The 25560-nt window shown below is 41.3% G+C and overlaps 1 protein-coding gene across 38 annotated transcripts in view; it reads left to right on the top strand.

Moving 5' to 3' along the window:
• The first annotated feature begins 938 nt into the window (after positions 1-938).
• Positions 939-25560, top strand: part of LOC138210910 (receptor-type tyrosine-protein phosphatase delta-like) — a 348424-nt gene continuing 323802 nt past the window's right edge. For 16 of the 38 annotated variants that reach the window (XM_069170312.1, XM_069170313.1, XM_069170306.1 and 13 more), the window contains exons 1-3: positions 939-1090; positions 1280-1392; positions 1534-1569. The gene's annotated coding sequence lies outside the window, so the exon portion shown is untranslated. The remainder of the gene's footprint in view (positions 1091-1279; positions 1393-1533; positions 1570-25560) is intronic. The other 22 variants (XM_069170318.1, XM_069170332.1, XM_069170311.1 and 19 more) reach the window with 4 other exon arrangements.

The raw sequence follows: 25560 nt of genomic DNA, 5'->3' as shown, positions 1-25560 counted from the left end.
TCAATTGGCATAAATGGAAAATTCTATATATAAATGTGTTTAAATTAGTCATCTAATTAATCACCTAAATTATCATTGGGTTTTCATTACCTTGGGATGAGCCTTTCATAGCTATACAGGGAACGGGTCCTCTTCTCCAGAGAGGATCTTTCACATTTTTGTGGCCACAGTAAATTATCTTACACGCTCTGGAAGCTGAGGGTGAAGCCAGGGGTGTTAAATCTGGTCACCACTAGAGGTCACTAAATCCTACACGCTGCTTATTTAGTTAAAAGTTGCAACTCCACAATAAAAACACAGATACAAGTAAAGGTCTAGAACCTAAAATGCCATTTTAGTAGGTGAATATTATTAGCAAAATGCAATTGAAATATGAGAGATAAATATTCAACATACTGTTGGGTAGTTTAATCTACAACAGTTTAACAGTACAACACGTTTATTAAATCATATGGTATGTGTGAACTCTTAATCTGTAATATGGTGGACTAAAACCACTGCAGTAGGAAAAAAGTAGCTACCTCAAATTTCTACTTAGACTTATTAAGGCACTCCAATAAATGCAATTAGTTACATATCACTGTGCCAACAGCTATAACTGAACTGCCATTCTGTAGCTGTGAATGTCCGATATGTCAGCCACAGCCAACAACAAATAATCACAGAAGCAATTTCAGTGTTAGTTCAGATGATCTTAACATTAAGACTGTTTACAATAATACCACAGACGTGTCAGCTTTAGCACCCGATTCAAAGGACAACGTGGCTGTTAAATGTGGCAAATATCCCAGTGTCAGCTGTTCCTCTAGCTGGCCATCAAGCGGCTACACCGTGAAGTGCAGCTCTGAGCGCAGCATCCCAGCTCTCTCCTCTCCTCTCCTCTCCTCTCCCTCTCCTCTCCCTCTCCTCTCCTGCCGTCGCCGGGAGCTGTGAAGTGTGTGCGAGTGCGTGTGTACGCGAGTGTGTGTGAGCTGGTAGAATCTGACAGCGCGCTGGGGCTGCGTTTCCTAAGAAAAGCTCAGCCCTCTCAGTTTTCTGCCCGTCTTATTGCCGCTCTCATTGTCTTTCCCGACAGTGATAAAGAGAGCAGGTACCATCTGTCCATTCCGCCAATTTATTACGAGTTGCCTTTTTTTTTTTTTTTTGGTTTTGTTTGCTGCTCTTCACAGATGTTATGTCAACACTTTTTTTTTTTGGGTAGTGGTGGTGGTGGTGGTGGTGGGGATTCCCGGTTCTAATGGAATTTGTTGTGGCTCTTTTGGTCTCTTCTCTCTTTCAGTTCAACCAGGGGCCTGTTTTTGGAATAAGAAAAGCATTGCTGTTTTCTGACTTTGAGGGAAGAAAGAAGGGACTCCTCTGGAATTTCCTAAGGAATTTACTCGGACAGCCCCGGTGAGTGGATGGAAAGCTTCATGATTTAAAATGCATACAGCTGTGGCCACGATGAGTTTATTTTTTTTGATGAAAAAAAAAAAAATAAACAAGCGCGTCCTTCATTTCCCCCCCCCCCCCATTCTTCTATTTTAATTACAGTTACCGGGGCTTTGCATTCTACCGCCTGGGTATATAGTAAGTAGTACTTTTTCTGCATCTTCTAATGCCGTGAATTGCAGCTGAGAGCAGCTCGTCATGTTTTCCATGTGTGGAATTAAGTGTCGATTTTTGTGTCCACTCCAAGTTGTGTGTCGTGCCGCGATCAGCCCCGGGTGCATATTTTTGCATGTCTTGGAGCTGCGTTATGGATAATGGAGCGCACAACGTGCACCGGTCTGCTGCTGGCTGTTATATTCCAGATGGTGCCGAGATATTTACAGATTTTTTTTTAATTATTATTATTATTTTTTTTTATCGTCACCATTTATAACACACACTGTGCTCAAAAAGCCAGAGCCATCTTTGCCCCGACCGATGGTCTGCCCCTCGTTCAGACGCACACAGGATGCACAAGCACGCGACGACAGTCCGCATATTGTGGGACATGCTGCGTGTTAGTTGTGGGACGTGCTGAGAAAGTTTAGTTAAATGTTTGGTTCTGGTGACTGTGGCGGATTGGATGGTTTATCTTTGAATGTAGCCTATATGTGTGTGCGCGCGCGCGCGCGCGTTTGTGCGTGCCCAAAGGCTCCTGACTCAGGTGTTGGAGACGGTGGGTGGGCTGTGACTCACCCAGTTTACCCATTTTGCTGCTGTCATCCGACATGCTTTGATGACATATTTGACTGGTGATTGACAGCGGATCATGCGCAGTAATGTCAGCACATGCCCATGTTTTTCTCCCTCCACAGCCTGCTATATTTGGCTGTTCCATAATATATACAACCCCTTCTCTGTGTTGAAGAGTATTTGCCGGACTACTACTGACAAGTTATTCACAAAAAGCCAATTACCTGTGATTTGCAGTCATACTTCGCAGCCCGAGAAAGAGGGAAAAAAAAGCAACTGGGAAGCCACTAAGAGGCAAGATAATGAACTGAAAAGTTTGAGTTCCTCTGTGTTTTGTAGCAAGCCGAGGAGAAGCAATCGCAAATGAGGGCAAGGACAGCTCACACAGCCAGAGAGATGTGTCTTCCCTGGCCAGTGTGGAGTGACAGAAGGCTAAGTGAGCATGACCATCGAGGAGCGCAAATAGCATTACGGTCTGCCAGTCAGGAGGCAGTGCAAGATATAGGCTACTGTTGCATTTCAAAAAGAACTAAATGGGGAAGCGCACAGGACAGGAGACTGTGACATGAGGGCACTTGGGATTTAATACCTACAGTAAAAGACCCCCGTGAGGGTTAATAACACAGTTTGTATTTATGCAGAACATTTGGCTTCATACTAAGCTGTTTTCTGATTTGTGGTCAGCGTTACAGAGGTCTTCCCTTCGGGCTCTAATTAAGGCTTGATTTAGCTTTGCTTACTCGCTCTGGGGTAGAGATTTGATTCGGATGAGTTTATTTGGCATGATTCCATCTATCCTATCTATCTATCTATCTATCTATCTATCTATCTATCTATCTATCTATCTATCTATCTATCTATCTATCTCTATCTGAGCTTGAAATGTAAACGCACTGATTAACAGAGCAACACTGTGACCGTGGCATAAAAAACTGAACGTGAATTCATGATAAACAATAAATACATGAATGTGACATTGCCAGTACTAACGTGAAAATAAACAAATCCAACTGGAACACCAGCAGAGGTACACACGCTCTCTCTTTGAAGTGATACTGCTCGCCCAACAAATTTCAACATGATGAAATGTTGGAAATGTTGAACTACAGCAGGGGTTCAGGTCAGGTGTCCCAGTGTGGGGACAGTTTCGAGCACACAAGTGGATTTGAATCATTTGCTGTCAGGCAATTTGCCGCAAAGCTTTCAAGGATTAGTCCCAGGTAAGAATGTCCCTCCGCCGTCATCACTCCCATTTTATAAACTGGCAACATTCGGCAATTTTCCTTCGTCTTCCCTTTGAGTGATACTCCCAAAACTACTCGCCAGGCCCACATCAATCACTGCTGGATGGGATTTGAGCTGCTGCTAGAAGTCGTAAGCCGGGAAGACAGGTCTGCTTGCTCACAGTTGCACAAGCTCCTCCACTGTGACCCCCAAGAGCCACAGCCAGCATTGCCGGTCAGAGAGTTGCGTTTCTGCAAATCCTTTTCTCTCATTAATTATGCCTTAACATCGGCTGCTTAACAGTGACCGTGTTGATGCCACACTTACTTTTCTTTCGCCTGCTACATCTCCATGGAAAGAATCAGGAGTAAGCTGTAATCACGGTCAATCAACTTCATCCGGGTGACACAATCGAGGCATGGATGAGATGGCAAGGGGATGTCATAACTGCTGCTAATAAATGTAGCTTTTTTCCCTCTACATTGCAGATTTTTTTTAAACTGTGTTACAGTGTAGTTTGTTAGATGTCGCACGTTGTATACAGTTGAAATTACAGTCACGATATTCTATTCACATATTGTTTTCCAAAGAAAACAGGTGTGCACTGAATTAGAAGAGAGCAAATATTGCCCCGTTCACAGCAACCAAAGGTGGAAACGGCACATATATAAAAAAAAAAGTAGTGGATATATTATCCATGTGTTTATACTGTGAAGAACACCTTGATTGCGGTCCAAAGCTCGGCAAGCCGAGTATCCGAATCCCAGGGGCCGTTTTATAATGAGGATGCGCTGTCAGATAATTAGATACACCTGGCGCAGGCGTTTTCAGGAAATTTTGATTCATCCCAAAATAAAATGTCTGTGCCTGCCAACATGAAAGCAGGAAAAAAAAAAATAATAAAAAAAAAATATCCCGCTGTCACATTGCCTCTCCTCTCATGGTGGCAATGTTTTATTTATTTATCCACATCTTAATGCTCTTGGATGAGGCAGGCTTCATTTTGTGCTAGCTGATGCATTAGCTGCCAAAGTTTCTCATCTCTTGCAGTGAGCCGCTCACTCACAGGGCGTGAGTGAGACACAGCCTCTGTGAAACTGCATGTTCTGACGCCGCTAAATTTAACGACTCCCCCGGCTGCGTGCCACGAGGCACACCTCATTCTGAGTCTAAGACAGTGGGGGGACAACACAAATCCATCCCCAAATAGATGTGCGTAAACACGCACGTCACATAACCTCAGATGTGGTTAGTCACGTGTCTGAAAATAAGAACAGCACACGTGTATCGGAGGGAATATTCATCAAATGTCAGTGTGTGTGTTGTCATTTTGTGCTTCTGGATGATGTTTCAATACAGAAACGAAATGTTGGAGATTCAGAATTTGATAGATGCAAATGCAAAATAATCAGCCATTTCATGCACACACTGTATACAGCAAGCCATGAATGATGAGCTGAATTGACTCTAGCAGCCCCACACGTACACACACACACACACACACACACACACACACACACACACACACACACACACACACACACACACAAACTTAAGTATAATGTATTTTTCTGAGCTGTTGATTAGAAAATGTTCCATGAGATAAAACCCTCTCACCTGTAATGTTTATTTATCAGGCACATGGCTCCAGTCATAAATCAGACACTCATTAGGTTGTTAAACAACAACTTTTGCCTACTGCAGCAGACATCAGTGCTATTAAGCCTGATGTATGTGGTACAGTAGGAAGGTTGCAATGCAGACTGCTCATGTTGTCTAATTAAGAGACTTTTTTTTGTTTAACACATTCTTTTTACTCTGGTCACATTCTCGTTAAAAAAAAAAGTGTAATACTGACACTGAAGTAAATATCAAGTGATCATAAAAAAAAGAAAAATATTGTCAGGACTCACTACAGAACACACACAAGTGATGCAGCTAAAATGTACTTTTTGTCACCTAATAGGTAGCTACGTATCAACATGTCAAGTCTCATCGAATGACAATCAATTTTCACGTTTTCTGGGTTAGAGTATAATCAAAGTAAATCGGTATTTCGACTGTATATTGAAACAGGTCAACAAAAATGTTGAATTAGCCAGTTAAATTAGTTTTCAGGGTCTGAAGGGGGATAAATAGTTGAGTTTTCTTCTTCTATTTCTTCCAAAAGGACATCTGCAGTCACTGCTGAAGGTTTCCAAAGGTGCCCCTTGACCAGTGCATGCACCTTGCTGTGCAAGGATTTTTTTTTTTTTTTTTAATTTTTTTTATTTGAAGTGAGACTGTTTCCACTAACCTGATCTGAACTTTGTCCCCTTACTCGAACGCACGAACATAGCATGACAAAAATGCCAAAAAAAAACCAGACAGTCAAAGTCAGTCAGGTGACTCACTGTTGTCCGCAAAATCTGGTTTAAGCATGCTATCAGTTAACATTAGCCACCATAAGCTGCTGATTATACTATGACAGAGCAAGTAGGGCTGTGACAGTCAAACACCTGAGAGTATTAAAGCGAGAAAAGATGCATTTCATTGGTTAATAGTGACACTTCTACTTTTTAAAAGAAACATTAGCCTATGTTATTTTATCCCTTTGAAAAAAAACAAAAAAACAGGCAGTGAATACAGAGCACAATATGTGCAGATAGCACATCTGATCTACCATGCAGAAACAGTTAGCTGGGTGTTGTGTACATTGGCATGGATGAAGTCTGAAGTCGTGTCAGTGAGACACGGTTCATTGTATTAGTGCTGGGCTTTGATTTGTCCTTGGCTGTCTTAACCTTGCAACAGAGAGCTGTTCACTCACAGCACTCTTGTTATTTGCTGTTACCTAATTTCTCCAGCAGTACTTGTAACCCAGGCTCAACGATGCACGACTAGAAATGTTAGTATATATTATATCTCAGCAGCAAACGATGCGGTGGATCTTTCCCTTCCCTGCCTGACCGTCGACTGTGCTGTTATTGCCTAAAGAAAATCTGTGTCTGTTTTGTGCCGTTAAAGTTCGAATGGAAAAAAGAGAACATTTCTGTCTCTCTGCATTGACATGACAGGAACTCACAAATCTGATGGATGCCGACAAAAGACAAAGACAAGAGGAGAATTTTATAGATGTGCTGCTGTGAGACAGAATCCCTGCCTGAACTAATAACTATATACAGTGTAGGGCGAAAACAGTATCAGCAACATCTGTACATTATCAAACAATCCACTACAACAATGCTGATCATGGGATTTAAACATGTCTACGAAGGTACATTAAAAGCACGTAATCGGACAAATCATGGCTGCAAAGGTGCTGCAGAGCTGCTTTCTATTGGAGTAGACTGTGTAGGCATTCATGATATCACCTTCACCCATTTCTTGTTAGTATATCTTGCTCTTAATTCTTTTGATGCAATAGGTGCTAGCTTAGATAATGACTTGGTGTGGCTTCAAAAGAGCAAATGCCAGTGTAATCTTACAACCTGACCTTTTTTGTAAGCCACGTGTACAGCACCATGATGTGGGTATTTTATCTCCACACGTGCAATTGCCCTGGCATTCCTCTGCTATCTGGCACCTTGTGAGATTTCAGATGGGCAATGGTATGTTGGAGTATTAGCATTATAGTCTGCAGGGCTGTAGGGAGGCAAAGAAGAAAACGGAGAGGAATAATGCAGGCAAGCTGGAGCCAGGGTACTCTGCACAGTTCGATACTGCTGCCTCTAACTGACATGAACAAGAGAAATCAATTAGACCTCCTCGGTTGTTATCCGAGGGACTTCCACCGTGGGATAGGCTAGAGCGAATCAAAGCAGTTGGAACAAAAAAACAACAAAAAAAAGAAAGTACCAGAAGAGGAAAGTGAACTCGAGTGGCGGTTTGTTGTACTCCGTGTCAGATGAGCTGCCTCTGACCTCAAGATAACAATTCATTTTCTCTGTGTTCTTCTCAGGTGTGCTTATAATTCCAGACACTTTCCCATCTCTCTCTCTCTCTTTTTTTTTTTTTTTTTTTTTTTAACACATGCAAAGCTTTTTTCTCTTACTGTCCTTTCAGGTCAGTAATGAGAAAAAAAAAAAGAAAGGCTGGCAGAAATGCTGCTTCCAGAGAATATTTTGGATGAAGCCTTACTTTTAGTTTTAGCTGCAAATGTAGAAGTCGCCCCAGCAGCCATAGATTCACACTATTACGTTTTTATATTCCTACCTTAAACCCATTCCAGCAGTCACTTGGAGGTCGCGGTGAACAACATTTCCTCTCCACGCCATGATGGGCATCCGCATTGTAGTTTTGCTGAAAGGAAAAGAGGAAACAAGTTGGACTGTTAGGCTATAATGCAGCTTTAAAACTTGTTTTCAGACAAGGTTTAGTTTCAGAAAAGTCTTTATTTGGTTTTATGGAAAAAAAACCGGGTCCCCCGAGATTGAAAAATAAATCTTCATATTGAATGTGCAGTAGTCAAACTTGGTAGGATCAGTGAGGCTTGTATCCACGGCATATCATTTATTAATAGTATTTTACAAGCAGCTGCAGTATAGTCTCAGTGTAAGTAAAAAGTATATGCAGGGCCACAGGAAATATAGTGATTGAATAATTTCTGCTTCCAAACGTGACTGAATTGACATTTAAAATCTATACGTGGATCTCAACATTATTTGCATAACTGCTGGAGATGATTGAAGGAGATAAGGCAATTGATGCTTTATGCATATTTTATTGAGTGGAGCTGAGCTCTGTACTGTAAATACGGTGGTTGAGAGTGCGCAGCATGGATTTCACAGGACCCAGAGGCCTCATTGTCTTTGATCAGACTGAAAGCGGACACTTTTTGATCAGGCTCTACACCTTGGACATTTAAATCAAATCCCTGACAGGCTCCGCTGCTCTGAGGCTGCAGAGTGTAATCTCTACACATAGGAAGATGTGGACATCCCTGGAAGTGTGCTAGATTCTATTATATTGTACATTTTGAAATCTTTTTCCCCTTTTCCCTTGATGAATATCTAGCACTCAGTGATAGGGGAGTTATTCTACAGAGTAGAAATTCGATTTGACAAAGAAGACCTGTCTCGTGGAGTCTTTTAAATGATTATGATCGCATAGAGTCTGCAATGTAACAGACCTGGGAGGATTAATGAACAAGAATCCAGTGCTTGCTTTTTTTTTTTTTGGCCCGTGTAGCTTTTTATGAATACATTTGCAATAGAGGAAATTGACATGGGAAAGACAAAAGCATAGCAGCAGAGGATTTGAGACTGAAAACCAAAAAAAGACGATTGTGTGCGGACACAACAGTGGACATTTTAACAGCCCGAGCTTTGAAAGTTGTGTTTCATCTATAATCCTGTGTGTACAGTTAGCTCAGTCCCCTGACAGAGCACACATGTAAACACACCACCCCCACCTCCCACTCAGCCCTGCTGTAGGTTTGGCTGTGGGTGCTCGGCAGATCCCTCGGCATCATGAGAGAATAACAATGAGGGTTTTGGTAGGGATCAGTTCCCTAGCACAGATCCATGCTGGGTACGGCTTATGTAAGACCCAGGCTTCCTGAGCTCTCTGCCAGGTTAAGACGACAAACAAATGGTACCGAGGAGTACTGACTTGCCCGAAGGAGGTGGTGGTGGGGGAATTGCATCTCTTCGTGCTACCCCCAACGCTTCATCCTCCCTTCACACACAAGCACCCTCTCTCTGTTCATACACAAGCCTGGTTATGTGTCGTGGCTTGTGATACCAGGTCTCATGTGTATCCATGCAAGTTGATATATGTGCTTTCACACCATTTGCTGGCTCTGCAGCACCGTAGCCCACTTTGAAGCCACAGCCTTCCCTTATCCTCCTCTTCCTCCCTTTGTTTTCCTCTCTCATATGTTCCAATGAAAGAAGGCTGGGATCTGTCAAAACCTATCCTTTCTTCTGTCTGCCTTGTCAACTTTTTTTTTTTTTTTAGGTACGCCGTCATGGAGATTCACTCAGCCCCGACACCCTAGTGGTTCTTAAAATGTCAAAACAGGTAGAGGCTGAGGCGCTGTCTTTTTGGATGATACAATTTATGTGTTTTCATCAGTATTTTGTCTGTTTCCACATCATGATGCAGTGTTTCTAATGATGTGATTCACATCATAGCTACACTCCAGCATATTGAGTATCTTAATTATCTATCATTCATTATTCAGGCGTTATAAATAGACCTTACATGCTTCCTACCCGTTTTAAACATCTCAATTCATAGCTTCTTTCTGTAAGTTGCTCCTGCAGAAATCAAGTGCGCAAAAAGGCATAACAAGTACTGTCACCACAATCATGCACAGAGAGAGACTGCTAAACAGTGATTAGAGGTGACAGAGCTTTTTGATTTTTAACCTGGACCACCCAAAGGTGTCAGTCCAACTTAGGCTCATTGCAACATAATAGCAACCAGCTACTGATAAGATGAAGCCCAGAATCCCTTTGTGAAAGTAAAAGTGTGTATGGTTTGAATTTCTAAACAGAAGGTATCCAAGTCTGTTGTTTTAATCAGCAAACTCTGCACTGAAAAAAGTGGACGAATGCATAAATAAATACATTTCTCTGTTTGTTAAAGTTACAGTATTTACACATCAACTCTGAAAGCAAACTGGAGGATGAAGTCAAGTCAAGTCAGTGTATTGACTTGCACACACACACAAAGGAAAGGGCAGTTTCTCAATCATTTCATTCCCCTGACACTACAAGGAAGACATATTGCATACACTGTCTTCTGACATGCAGCAGTCCAGAGCAAGGTATCCATCTATTCCTGCATGGAACAGAAATACACCATAGATGACATTAGGATCAACTGAATTGGGAGTAAGGAGAAAATCGATGGAAGGTGCAAATTAAATTTGGCCCAAAGAGCCTTTAGGCAAAGTGCAATTTGACAGCACATCTTTTATTTTCCCCTGGGTGTCTGATCGAGGCTGGCAGGAGATGGACAGTGGATTTAACCATCATAGAAAAAGCAGAGGTATGCTATGAGCGAAAGGAAAACACCCTCATATCGCTCCTAATGTGCCTCCCCTTTGATTGTCTAATTCGGTTAGGGCTGTGCGTCCCTTATTGGATCATATCAAAGGTCAGAGGCATCCTGTAGACAAATCAATCTCCCCGTCTGAGGAGGCGCACAGGAAGCATGGATTGAGGGAGAGCTGATCCATCTAGTGGGTGTAGAATGAAGGTGGGTGAGGAGAAAGAGGTAGCGGCAAGAAAAATGATGGCATCTGCTGCTCGGAGAGAGGTGGGCGAGTAAGGTGAGATTGAACTGTTGACTTGGGGAATGCAATATCCTCAGAGAGAGAAAGAGTTTTCAGCATAGCTTGTGAGATAAGTTCGAATATTTGAGCAGATCTGGATCATTATAGCCTACCTGACTACTAAATGGGCTATCTGTACTTTCCATAGCGGCTGAGGTAAAAGTGCGATTTGGTTTCAAAGACAATATAAGTTTTGACTCACTAGTGGTTGGAAGGTTATTTTTTTCACCTGACATTTTCATTCAAAAAAAGAAAAAAAAAAGAAAAAAAAAGCTCTCTGGTGGTCACCACAGCCTGACACAATTACCTCCGTGTTGTAATAGGTGTGAAGATAGTCCAGCAGCTGCACATCTCTTCATGCACGGCTTCTCTCATCTAATTCAGTTTTGTTCAATTAGAATTGGTTTACAGTGGCTCACTTCAGTGCATTGAGCTGCCTAATTAGCACCCCATGCTAAGCTTTGTTTCTTCTGCACAAGGCCACAAATAGTGTTGGTTTGATGAATTGATCAATTTAATTTTCAAAACCATTAAAATCATTTGTCGTGCCAAAATGTCCAATATTTATTTTTCAAATTTGACTTTTATACACGACTGTAAATTTCATATGTTTGTTTTGTACTCTTATCTGTGAAGAACAAGGAATTTGAAACTCTTTGAAAAATCTGCCCTTAATGCATTTCAAACAACATACACTGTACTAATGGACATTCACATGAGTACAAATATTGTTGATTTTTGATGACCTATCAAAGGTTATCGATTCAGAGTAATTGTCAATGAAAATAATCATTAACTGAAGCACTGTCAGTAAGTCAGTGATATACTGCCTTTTAAGAGGTCTACTAAAGGTTCTTAATGAGGAACACTGCTGTAGTGAAACCACTGTTTGTTATTCCTCTTATCCTTCTTGACCCTGACTATTTTTAACCAATACTCCAGACCTCTCAAAGCCCATTAACAAACAGTCCTAATTAAACCATCGATGCATAAACACACTAGTGGTGAGCAGCCGTCCTGGGCAAAGTTTACAGGTGAGTATAAATCATCCGCAGTTTAATTTTGTCCCTTTGAGTGCGTAATTAGTTCAATTAGCCTCGATCCTGCACGGAGGAGCCCGTGCAGAAAGGACCCAGGTTGCCCTCTGGTTGCCTTACATTAAATGGCAGCAGTGTATTTCCTCTTGTAAGATTAAAACTCGCTGTGTAATAACTCACCGGAGCCTCCCCCCCAGACACCGCTGCAACGGTTCAGTGTGAGATAATGTTTGCTCAAGCAACTCTCAATGAGATTCAGCGCTCTTGTGACACCATTGCTCTCAGCTCATTGCCTAGTCAGGTTGGGTGGGTCCACCCTGCTTCAGAAAGTCAAAGCTCGGAGGCGCCAGAAGAGAGAGCGCCTCTCGAGACAGATTACATGTCTGTGGACAAGCGAATAGGCTTGCACTTCACCTCTGCCTGAGAAGAGCGGGTTATTATCTTTTGGAAGGTTTTTTTTTCTTTTTTCTGATGCTCGTGCCAGTCATGTAATGCATCTGGGACAAGATGCTTGCCTGGCAGCCCGAGCAGGTGGACGACAAGGCAGCTTACACATTTACGCTAATAGCAGGCAGTCAGTGAAACGTATCTGAAATGAAGATGATGGCACAAGCCTGCAGAGGAAGTCAAAGCAGCCTAGGCCTGAGCCAAAGTGTTTTAAATGGATTACACCAGTGTGTCATTGCGATTACACGCTCCTTGCAGGGACCGCGACAAGATGAATTGTATTTTATGGCTTTACAGCAGATCTTTTTTCTTTCTTTTCTGCTCCAACTTGAATGCATTTTCCCTTCTACGATGTACCGTGGTCTGAATGTGGGATTGTTTTTTTGCCTTTGAACTACCTCACAAACAGTTCATCTGCTACTTCTCCTGAAGGGGATGTTTTCTGTTTATCTTAGTGCTGAGTGGCTGAATGGGAAACCTATATATAAATACTCTTTCATGCCTTTGTAAATGATATTTCAGACTCATTTTGGCTTGTTTTGTAAGGCTGAAACACAAGAACTGGCGCTCATTTAGGCTTTAATGCAAAACATGCTCATTGCATTTCAAAACATACTGTTGGCAGTGAACCTCGAAGGGCCTTAGAAAATGATACTTATGAACACATATAGCAGTTTTTCTTCCGTACCTCTATTGTAGGCCCAATCATTCACTTCCTGTGTGAAAATACCGTCTTATCTTTCCTTTCCCTGTCAGTATAATACATCGCTGCAACCATCCCATTTGCACATGCATGCACAGCACAATGATGACTCACATTCCCACTTTCTAATGGGATACACTATGCACCATCTATCATAAACCTCACTGATAAAACGTGATTGAACAACAGTGTTTCAGGAATGTCCTCCAGTCCGAACTTCGTTATTGCAGAAAATGGGCAGAAATGGCGAAGTGTGTGTGAGCCAGCAGAGGGTTTGCGAAACCTTCAGCGTCAAAGAGAAAGAAAGCGATAGACGTGTGTGTGAGCAAGAGGCTATGTCTCAAGGAAGTCCATTAAGTAGGGAAAGGGCACGGGGTTAAATGCGAGAGATCTCCGATGTGACCCAGAGGAACATATGTTCAAATGCAGTCTCACACAAACGCACAGTAACTTGCTTTCAAAGGCACGCCACTTATGAGCATTACGGTCTAAAGCTACTTTCCTTGTTAACCAGAACATTTGAGGAGCACTGTGTTTCGACTCGCTCTCTGTCTGTGATGTGGACTCTCGCTGAGCCACTCTGTGTTCCGTCAGCGTGATGTGGGGGTGTGTTACATCTAGTAGTTATGCCAGAGGCAATAACCCCTTGTACAAGCCCGAACAGAAACTGTGAGTCCAGTGAGTCAAGTTATTGGAAACTTATAATAAAGGTGTCACGTTGTACTTTGCAAAGTAACTTACAAATGGTCGTGGAATTCTTTGTTTTCTCACGATCTTCTTCCTTTTTAAAAAAAAAAAAAAAAAAAAGAATCATCCAAAATGTTAAAGATGAGAAGATCAATGCCACTCTGGCGTCTGTATGTCAAACGCGAAGCTTTAGCCAGCAGCCTGTTAGCTTAGCTAAGCATAAAGAGTGGAAGTGGTGCAAAAGTTGAAACAAAATTTGACTACCAGTGCCTCGAAAGTTCAGCAATTAGCCTGTCCTCGTTTGTTAAATCCATCGAAACAGTAAAGAAACAACAAGCTTTGTTTGTCCAGGGGATTTTGAGGGTGACTATTTCTTGGATGGATGCACTGAGTTCAGGCAAGTAGTGGAAACTGTAAGCTCTTGGTGATTAGTGAGCTTTGGAGGTGTTGACTGGCAGAATATGTTACCTATTTCAACTTTTTTCCCATTTTGTATTTATTATGCAAAGCAAAACTAACTGGCAACTGAATGTACCGTCCTATTTTTTTAACTGCACATACATGAGTAGTATTGGTTATCGTAATTTGTAACTACACTGACATGTTTTACAATGCAGTACTGAGGTCTAGCAAAATTCAAGATCTAACAAATCAGAATTAACATATAAATATAAAGTTAATACAAAATGTAACACACTTTCACTGAGAACCGTTTGGACAACAGGACCTGCATTAGTTTAGAGAAGCAGAACATTTATGAAAAATCAGATTATATTTTCACAGAGACTGGTGCCAACCTTACTATGCATGTGGGCCAGCGGTGGTACTTCTTCACATGGTCCAGTACCTTCCAAAGACACAATTTCATAAAACCATGCTAAGACAGAATCTGGCTAATCATGTAAGTGAACTCTATGACAAACTCTGTTACAATCCTACACCGGTGTATTTCAGTCAGTGCTTCGCAGAGATTTACTGTTGCTGCCCTCAGCACTGAAACAATCCTTCAGTCTCTCCACTTCAAGTGCCGACAGGATTTAATGCCCTAACCTGCTTTATACCAGTGAATACACTTGCTCCTCAAGATAATCATAGCACTACCGCCTATGAAATTTGAGCAGTCTTAACAATGACCACTGTGCGCTCCTATTGAGAACCATACAAATTAGCCTCTGTGCTGGTGGCCGGTGGGACAATGTATTCTGCTCACTTTATCACATCTTGCCCCGGCCTGCTATTAATCTTGTGGACTGTATGGGATGAATTAATGCACCGAGGGATTTGCAAGGCTATGGATATGGATTACATTGTCTAACACTATATTTGAATTGGTCTCTGAATGTAATTCCAGTGGACTGAGATTAAATTCAGCTGATAAGAGTTGGCTGTAACAAACCACATCATTATTGCCCTTGTCAGTCTGTTGTGCATGGCAAAATGAAGCCTTGCTCTCATAATCCTGTTCATCTCCAAGAGGTCTGTAACTCTGATCGAATAAAAGTAGTGCAATTGGTGCGGATTGGCTGGAAAGTAATTTCTACTTTAATATGTCCTATTTTTTTTGCTCTTGTTTTCTGTCATAACTCTATTTTTCCATCAGCTTGTGAGTGCACTGATCACACATGTATAATCTATCCACAAATGTTTAGCCTTAAACTGTCTACGAACCTGTTTAGTAGTTTCAGTCAGCCTGAAAGGACAAGAGGCCATGTGGAGTGTAACTTTTCCCTCCACCAAGTGACTACCCACAGGGATGTCTAGACTGTGGCTGCTCTTTGTCCTCCCTCTCAGTTTTTATATTGCATTACATCAGATTACTGTATCAGAGTGTAATTTCTCTTAATGCTCCCTGCACTGTAAAATCATCACTTCAGTCTTTTATCTAATCCTGACCTAAAGTGATTTTTAAAAAAAAAATTGTATCCTTGTAATTGAATATTATCTTCTTAAATGAGTCATTAAGGGTTGCAAATTTTCTCCCACACACTGAAAGCATTTCCTCTTGCTTTTTTTTTTGGACAGTCACATTGAGAGAGGTTAATGTGTTGTGTGCATTCCAGGGATCTGCACTTGGAAAAGGCAATTCATAACAGTCACAGAGTGGAAAATCTACATCCTTGGCTGTGCCCAGGAAACAACAATTTCATGTCTGCAATATACATATTTGTTTATGGTGGGGGAGGGATTTTTCCATTTTACGTCCATCACCCACAGTGGCAAAGCGATAACAACTGCTTGTAGCTACTTGTGGTTTTTGGCAGGCCAGTGTGCGCTACCAGCTATTACCACTTTCAAGCCAAGGAAGATGAGAAAATAAATTAGCATTCAGCTCCAGGCTGTGCCACAATCTTGGTGGAGCATCTCCACACAGCAACACGATTATCCACATTTAAACTCGCATATTAACAAAGTGTTGTCACGATTCACCAGCGGCACTTCCCCGTCCCTCATGCTTCACCTCTGCTCCATCTCAAGCAAGGCGTTTGCTCAAAGACGTGATGAACGGGTGGTGTCATGGAGTAAGTGGAGGAGGGGGGGGGGGGGGGGGGGGGGGGGAAATCATCCAACATTCAACAATCAGCTTCCTACTTACCCCAGTGAATTTTTTATGAACTGACCCCAGAGGTTCATAAACATTGAGAGACAGTGAGAAAGAGTGAGTTAGCAGGAGAGATGTGGGGGTGGAGGAGGTCCCCTTTTGGGGTCTTGGCAAAATGTTGTCTTGCATTGCGCAGACACCTGCTGTAACTGAATTTACAGGGAGGTGGCAGCACTTGCAGCTGTCAACAAGACTGCGTCACTCTGTGTTTTTCTGCGCTTAGAGCTGCCTCTGCCATCCATTTGGCCCTGCTTTATGATTACCATAAATGCCTGGATTGCCTGCATAAAATTGTGGAGTGGAGACGAAGGCCTCCGCTTCCATTAGTGGCCTCTTTTTACTGGAAGGGCCAAGTATGTCCCCTGGGTAATGCCAAAACTCTCAGTGTCCTCTACAGTCTGTCAAATAGACTCTGTAATCAAGGACTGGGCTAAGTGGATAGCTGCATTGATGGTGATGTTCATAAAACGATTATTCATAGAGAATACACTGAGTGTGTGTGCTAGAGAGGTAATAGGGGGCAGGAATGTTTCCGCACAAAGACATAATCTATAAGATATTGAAGCTCAATCAGTAACAATGCATTTTATTTTGCTAAATTCCTGATCGTCTTCCCATCGATTCTTTTGTTGAGCTGCAGGGTGATGTTATTAAATTATGATTTGAACGATGTCTGGACATTTAAATATGTTTTAATTCGCTGCCTTCACACACAAAATGTCAAAAAACAAAAAACACATGAATGTATCATTGTCTGCTGGGGCTGTATTGATATCAGTGATAGATTGTATCAACAATTTATGACATACTTAAATCAAAAAATATACACATAAAAATCATGGGAACTGATGAATGTAATAACATCAAAGCAATAATCTACCCACCAGGCACATGGTCCATTGTAATCCATGGCTCATAGATTTTTTTTTTTAGGTCATTTAATCATTTGGATTTCCAACTCAGTTTTAATATCAGCAATTCGCAGAAATTTCCAGGCGGAGCGTCGGGTTCGAAGGTCTGAGGCTGAGACAGTACATATAACAAAATTGCATTGTCTTATTAAGGGATTTGAGTTTCAATTTGATCTTATCCTACTTATTTCGAAAAATCGTTTTCTCGAGATAAGTCTCTGTGAGGAAGGACTATTTAAAGATCCCAACAATAACTGAAAGCTTGCATGGCATACAAATTTTCGACCAACAAAAAAAACAAAAAACATACAAACAAGCAGCGTAGTTGTGATTGGCATGGACGGTGCAGAAAAGCACATTTGCCTTGTTTTTAATGACGCGAGATTAAAATGTGAAAGCAACTCTCTCATAGGTACTCAGGGGGAAAGACACACAATAACTTATTCAGAGGGAGAGAAAAAAAATCTATTATGAGCATGATGACAAGAGATCAATGTTGCCACTTATTCCCAGTGACAGTGTGAAACTAATATACTCATTAGAGTTAATGCCACCGTGATATAAATTAAACCGGCTTTATTTTCAATAGTCCTGCTGCTGTCTGTGTGAAGTAAAGGGTGATATTCTGAGTCAAACCTGCCATGTGGCCTTTGGCGTCAGTGGACAACAGAAGGGTGAAACTACTGCCTTAAAAACCTTACAAATGTGTATACTTTATGTATGAACTTTGATCAACTGTAGCAGGATGGTAGTGCATGAGGAGAGCAAGAAGAACAATTTATATGGTCACCATTTTAACTTTTAAATTCTAACAATAGAATTGAGCTCATTCCCACATGTGCAGATTAATTATTTATTTATTTATTTTTTTTAAATTTGTTTTACAGTGCAGTCATTGGTCTGTTTTTTTTTCAGTCAAAGTATAACTATGACCATCTTTTCCATGTCTCTTAAAGTAAAGTAGTGAAAAAATGGAAAGTCCTGTTACTGTATCTAATCTAGCAATAATAAAACGTACTTACAGCTTTGTGATCGTCTACTATACGGACAACCATTCAACCATTATCAGTTCACTTTTGCCAACTTAGCCATTATAAATCAATAATTTATGTTATTTTTAGAGGACTCCTGGCAGAATACTGTGAAAGAGACGTTTTGGACTGCATCAAGTGTGATCACAAAAAACAGTCGTTCCCCTTTAAATTATCAATCAAGTAAAACAGAAGAGGAGAGAAAAAAAACAGCTGGAAGGAGAAACAGCTAAGCTGCTGAGGTTGGGAGGTTTTTTACAGCTGCTGCCAGCTAACAGCAACAACAAAGCCAGCGGCTGGGATTTAAAAAAAAAAAAAAGTTGGTGGCAAATACAGCTGACTTCTAATAAGTGAATGCAATTTCCTGCATTTTTGAGACGTGTATTTGTAACATAACGTACGAGTAGATTGCATCATTAGTAAATAACTGACAGAAAGGCGGCCAACTCGGCACATCATTAGTAACTGATATTAGTTACTATGTTCATTTATACTTCCAGAGCTCAATTCGTGGCTTTGTGAATGTCTATTAATTTAATAGATATGTGAAGATAATTAGGCTTGAAGCCAGATGAAAGGATAAGAACCACTGGTTTAGCTATACGTGTAAATAATTAAATTGGAACATCAATACAGCAGAGAATGTATTAAAAACAAAAGAAATGACCCAAAATCAAGGTTTTTATACATTATTTATATCTCATTTGAGGGCTCGATCTTTCAATCTTTCATCAATATAATTGAGTCAGCATCAGACATTCAGCATATTCAAAAATACACTGAATTACTTTTGAGTTTGCACATGGCATTACTTTGAGAGAAGTTCCTCACGGAGCGAGCGCGAGCGACTGCTCAGACCTGTAACCCTGCAGCTCTGCGTTTTGCCGACCCAAGACAAATAGCCTCCAGTCACACCTTCCGACAGAGGAAAAGCATGTCACTAGATCCCACTGCCGGTTCAGTTACACAGGGCCGGCTTACAGATCAATATGAACCTGACAATGACAATGTCGGTGTTAATGCCTCAGGCCACCGCTGCATTCTCCCTCACAAAGCCATTCAGACAATCCTTCCCTGTAATTGCATATGCATTCTTTGTTTTCCTCTGCGTACATTCTCTGCAACAAGCTTATAACAAGGGCTAAAACGCTTTCATTCCCTCATTTTACAGACTGCCAGCGAATTTTAAAAATATTCATTCAGTTACGCCAAGAATGCCAAATCTGAGTTCTGAGTGTGATGAGCGCTAATGCTGAAATGAGGGGTTGTGCAAGTGTGCGCTTCCTGCTGCATTATAATCATGTGCTTGTGTCTGACTAATCGCGGTTGTGTCGAAGTCAGCCGCCGTGTTCCTGGGCTTGCGCAGATAGACGTGAAGAGAAGGTGGAGGGAGGTAGGCAAATTAAGAACAAAAGAAAGACGGAAGATGGAAGATGAGTGAGCCGCAAATAATATGGAACAAAGACAAGACAAGAAAGAGGAAGGAATATATTTCTGTGGGTATGAATTATTCAGGTGTCACCAAAACGGAGTGTCCAACCACACTATTGGTGCTGTTGTGATCTTGATTCATCAATTTGGACTTTTTTTTTTTTCATATTTTCAGTTGAATTGCAGTGTCTTGATATTTCATGGACTGGTTATGTTTCATGACCCAAAAAGGAGAAAGGAAGGCAGAACTCTCTGTAGATATCAAACAAAGGAAAGTTGTCGCAATGAAAACTTTTAATTAACACACATATTTTTGGAGAATGGGGGTTGTCATTAACTGGAGCCATCATCTAAGGCCTTAGAAAATGACAATGTGATATCATCATTGCTGTTGGATATGTGATCACACTTGAAAAATAGCTTTAATGCCGTTAGTCTAGTCCAATGATTGACAGTTGGGGTCTCGTCTCTTTGCTCTTTGATCAGCAGCAGATTGACAAGGTGCTATACACCCCGGACATCAAACTGTAATTGCCGTGTGACAAAATGCATGTATACAGACGCTCATAAATATTGAATATTTTCATATTTTTGTGTATTATTCACATGCTCTTCTGGGCCTACAGGTCATACATTTTATCAATATAAAAAACAGCAGGGAAAATCACTGCCGCAGAGCCTTCAGCTCCCCACAGTTGCATCCAGACATTTTTTATGTTTGCCTCCTCCTGCACATGCTGAATTTAAACAGAATTTATTTGGAATTATAGTTGTGATAATAAAAGACTATAATATGGTCTTCACAGTGTATAGACTCCTGAATGTCCCATTGTTTCATGTAAAATAAACAACAAAAACTAAACTGCAGCGGGGAGGCACTGCATGTATCGGAGTTAATGAATAAATATGTAGCATGAGGCATACGCTCTCAACAGGTGGAGTTTGAGTGGGTTTAATAATGGTCCATCCCTTCAGCTCCCGTCATCGCCTTTAAAAGCAGCAGACAGTTTCCTAATGGTCCAGGCCAATCACAAGGCACTGTGCTGTTAGTGCTGTACAGTAGAGCTGATATTGCATTGGCAAATAATTCACTGGAAACTATCATCTTCATTTAAGTAATCCTTTTATGGAAAAATGCAAACCAATCCTTCTTCTCGCTTGTGAGTGAAAGTAAACTGAATATATTTTGGTTTTGGACTGTTAGTTGGACAAAACCAGCAAGGTGAAGACGTCACCTTGAAATCTGGGAGAGTGCAACTGGCACCTTTCATGTTTATTGACCTCAAAAAGAGCAAATTATGAATCAAGACTGGCAGATTAAGAAAAGATAAGTAAAATAGTTTGTGTGCAGTGCTGCAGCACAGCATCTTAAATATTATTGAATATTATTCTATAATGAGGTCTAATTTTGACCTTGATTTATGTTTTAGGATACATTCCTGTCAATGAGAAATTATGTGCACAGAGTTATAAGTCAGTGAGAATTGTGCATTTATTTAGGCGGCAGCTTTACTGCAATGTTGTAGTACAATATGAACATATTTGGGAATTTATTTTCCCATTGGAATATATTTGGGTGCATTTACATGCTTTAATTAATGCTACTACTGCAAACTAGTAGTGGAACTGCTGCTTCTGGGCTTGTTGATTTAAAAAAAAAAAAAAAAAAAAAAAGGCATTGCAAGTGCATTTGCACATCTGCTGGTTTTGCACCTGCATGATTTCAATGCAGCACGCATCACTATAGTCATACCAAACCTGAAAATCTGTTTATGGCTTCTGCCTACTACGTGCATAATGGAGTACAGGTGTTTAGCACGTGAGTACTGCATGTACTTCATTACCAGTGCGAAGGGCTCTGGAGAGCTTCCTGCACCGAGGTCGAAACAAGCAGAGCTTTGCAAAAGACAGCTGATTCCGTCCAATTGTTTGCAGAGAAATTGGGCCAGCGCTTGTATAAAGAGCAGTGGGGAGGAAGAGGACAGAGAGAAAGAAAGGGACACGGACACACACACACACACACACACACACACACACACACACACTTACTTTTACTTTTGAATACTGACTGTACCAGGTCTAGTTAATTTTAAAGTCGGACTGCGCGTACCTGTACTTCAACATTAATGATGATGTTATGGTGGAGTTTTAGAGACTCCTAAAGATTAAAGACTTTCTTTGTAGCTCTGCAGATTCTGTATACCACCTGCTGGCAATCTTTCTGCAAGTTCATTTTTTCGAGAGCTTCTCATTAAATTTATGAATGCTTGAAGGAAGTCAGATTTTCTATTCTCTCCGTCTGTATTTTTGTCCATATGGGACAAAGTGCCAAATAAGTTATTTTCTCCCGTCTCTTTTATTTCTCCTGACGTCATTCCGCTCTGCCTTTTTTTCCACTCCCGGAGAGTTTGCTGAGAAAGCAACACGTGCATACATCAGCTATCTAATCTATCTCCTCCGAATACATCAGCACGGCGACGCACTTTACCAACCAACCAACCTTCTTCACGTTCCGTCCTCAAGCTGCCACCATAGAGTGAGAGTTAGAGAGACATAAGTCAAGAGTGGCAGGGGGTGCTGAAAAGGTCAATGCCACACCGTTAGCGATGGTGAGTGTAGGAGGGAGAGATAAATAAAGAAATAGATAAATAAAAATAAGCCAAGGTAGTTAGCAGCGTAATGAGACAGCTGCGCCCATCCACAATCGATGAGCTCCAGAGACAGTAATCACTACAGCTTCCTTAACAGTGTTTTAATTGGATGTCAGTCATTTACACTGCTGATGCAACAACCGGCCTAAAATGGCTCTAGGTGCTTGTGCGTGCATGAGAAGGATGAAATCATCTAGGTGTGTGTGTGTGTGTGTGTGTGTGTGTGTGTGTGTGTGTGTGTGGATCTGTGCCCCCACAGGTTACGGGTAAATTGCATAATGTGTCCTTTGCGTTTATGTATACAAGTGTGTGCACTCGGGTGTGTAGAAGTGTGTGTGTGCGTGTGCCGGCACTCACTAGTCATTAGCATTGATTTTTCCAGGAGGGGCCTCTCTCCCTGGTCTCCATCTCAACATGCCCCCCCCCCCCCATTACTCTATTTTCGTTCAAATAGCTATAATTTTGTTCTCACGGTCTTGGTCACTGTGGGCCCTGCCCTCCTGTGGTGTAAAAGATGGCAGTCATCGATCGGGGCATCCGGACGCCTGCCCTGCACCCCCCCCCCCACCCCCACCCCACTAAAGGATCCCTTTGTCGATTGGAATCTCAGGTAAGTTACGAGCACTCCTTCACGGCTTCCAATTAAAAGACCCAGTGCCAGCCAGCCACCGCCTGCCTCCCTCACAACGCATTTGTCAGCCGTTGGCATTGAACTGCACAGTCGCACTCAACTTCTACAGGCCTTTTTTTTTAAAACTATCAGGGGCAGACGTAAGTGTTTTCAAGAGCTAAAGTCAAAAGAGAGGAGGGTGGGTTTTTGTATGTACGTCACAGGTGTAAGTGTTTTCACCGAGAAGTGACTGCTCAGTGACAGGCTTTAGATTCCATTTAACAACAAAAAAAACAACCCCACCTTTTTCACCTTGAATGGCGATTATCATTCACATCCACCGCGGTATAATCATAAAAAAAATAATTGTCTGGCCTTTTTTTCTGTAAACACCCTATTATAAATGCAGAGGTTATTGCGTTGGACGCGATTGCTCAGGAGTAATCGGACTCATAACCAGTCTCACCGAGACATGGTACCATTTCCGGCAAAGTCACTGGGCGGAAGGAATATTACTCAATGTGATTGTCCCTACTGAGCTCAAATCCCAGTTGCTGTTTCTGTGCTGCATGACAAAGTCATTATTTAAAGTCTGCGTTGATTAAATATTGAGTGACATGAGGGATGCTGTATTGAATCAAGTTCATTATGTAAGACACCACCTCTGTGCCAGTCAGTGTTGTGTGTCTTTCACATCATGGAGACATGCTCCAAACACACTGCCGCCTATGTGGTTTACATTAACCCCAGTTTAGTGAGCAAGCCAATCAGACCTTTAGTTGGTTAATAAATATGGAAAAAAACAAGTAGTTCAATTATATCAGTATCATCTCTGGAGAATATTTGCATTTGTGCTTATTATAGCTATTAAAACAAAGCTGCCTTTTTAGAACTAATTCAGTAGTAAGAAGACCAGAATTAATCAGGCACAGACAACAAACAGCCGAGAAAGGAAATGGAGAAGAAAAATAATAAAAAGCTTCACAGCTGTGTGCCCACAAAACTGAAAACCCGGCTGCTCGAGCTGCAATTAATATTCCAAGACCATGGCTCAACTGCCACAGCTTATTTCAAGTGCCATTGTTTTTTTTTCCCACCACTGAAGAGGCTTAATCATCTTAATGTTTTAGGGAGAAGTAGTGAGAAGCCTGACATTTTGTTTTTGCTTTTTTATTTTTATTTCATTCAACGTAATAGGGCCAGAAATGTTTGCAAGCCCCAGCACATTAGGACCTGATTATTCCAATTTTCTTCCATCTCCATACCCAATCCTATTCCTTCCCCTCCCTAAATAAACCCAGAGAATCTGTCATTTTGCCAGGCAGCTGTTTTTTGGCAGGTTTTCTTGCCTCCGTCTCCTTTCTCTCCCCCTCCCTCAGCCTCTAAGCCCACTGGGCCCAGTGGGGAAGATCTAGCAATCCGCGTAATGTGAGCATAATAACACCAACAAAACATCTCATTCCACGTCTAATTCAGTGTAGTGGCTGGGCCGCCATGTGTGGGATAGCAGACAATCCTCTCTGCCTTCCCTCACCGCGACACCCTGTGACTGGCTTTCCTTAATCGGTTTTCATGGCAGGAAAATCGGATGGATGCATGTGGCTATGACGTATTGTTCAAACAAGACAAAAACCAAACAGTGAATGATGGTACTGGTGGTAGGTAATGACGGTGCGGTTTGAGTTTGTGTGGCCCTTCCTGTAGAAACTATGAATATAAAACCTACCTGATTTCGGTGGCATTTTAGGTTATTGCATTGTGAGAAAAGCCAGTGGCAAGGCTTTTATGCCTTCTCCTTCTGAATTCCAGCCCATGGGGTCCCGATTTCATCAGCTATATTACAGCTGTCATTACTTCAGAAAAAAAACCCACAGTGGGCCACATTTTAAGTCACTGCTCTCTTTATGAGCTTCTTTGGCCCTGAGCATTGATATCATAATTTTTTTATTTTTTATTGCATCTCTATTGTCCGTTTCCCTTGTAGTCAGGGTATTTGAATCAAGGATTTTGATTTGGCAGTTTTTTCCTGACCGGAGCCAGCGTACTACGGGGCCCTGTATTTGAAAGGGGTACATTTTTTCTATCATTTGTGTGCATCTATTAGTAATTTGTAATGATGAATGAACAACTTGTACCCATAAAATACCTTATTTTTTCCCTTATAATCTAACAATTAGTGCTTATGAAATATTCAAAAATATAAAATTAACAAATATTCCCTCAAGTTGCTGTCTGGTCAGTTATAGTGTTAATATAAAACACATAATATAAAACACGAGTATTACTTTGAGGGAATTAAGTACTAATCCTCAAATAACGTATAATTTGTGCTCAGATTATTTACCGGTGTGCACAAATAAGTAAATTTTTCACTCTGACCTGATTTTACAATAAAAAGCTAAGATATATGTTTTAAAAATGTATTTCAGGACCCATTGACACAAAGTGAGGTAAATCATTTGTATAATAATCACAGATTGAAATCAATAATTTAAAAAGAGAAGTCACCTGCCTGCCAGCCCTCTTCTTTGACTCTGCTTGTCAGTCACCACTCATCAGCGAAAACTTCGGTAGCACTGTTACCTGAAGAGCTCACACTTCCAAGACCCCAATTAGATCTCAAACCCAAATGCTAATTATCCAGCAATTGTATAACCCTCTCTCACCTCCTCGTGGGCCACATTCAAATCCCTAAAGACACAAACACGAGAGATCTTCCCTTTTCCCAGGTTGTCATGGTACCTCAACAAATCATAAGGTGACTGGATGGAGTGTGCTCTTTCCGCAGTGAACAGAAAACAC

This window comes from Embiotoca jacksoni, unplaced genomic scaffold, assembly GCF_022577435.1.
Source record: "Embiotoca jacksoni isolate LCO1_2020_lvr unplaced genomic scaffold, fEmbJac1.0.p SCAF_49, whole genome shotgun sequence".
NCBI lineage: Eukaryota > Metazoa > Chordata > Actinopteri > Embiotocidae > Embiotoca > Embiotoca jacksoni.
The sequence above is the reverse complement of the archived record's forward strand: the minus strand, read 5'-3'. Positions and strand labels throughout refer to the sequence as shown.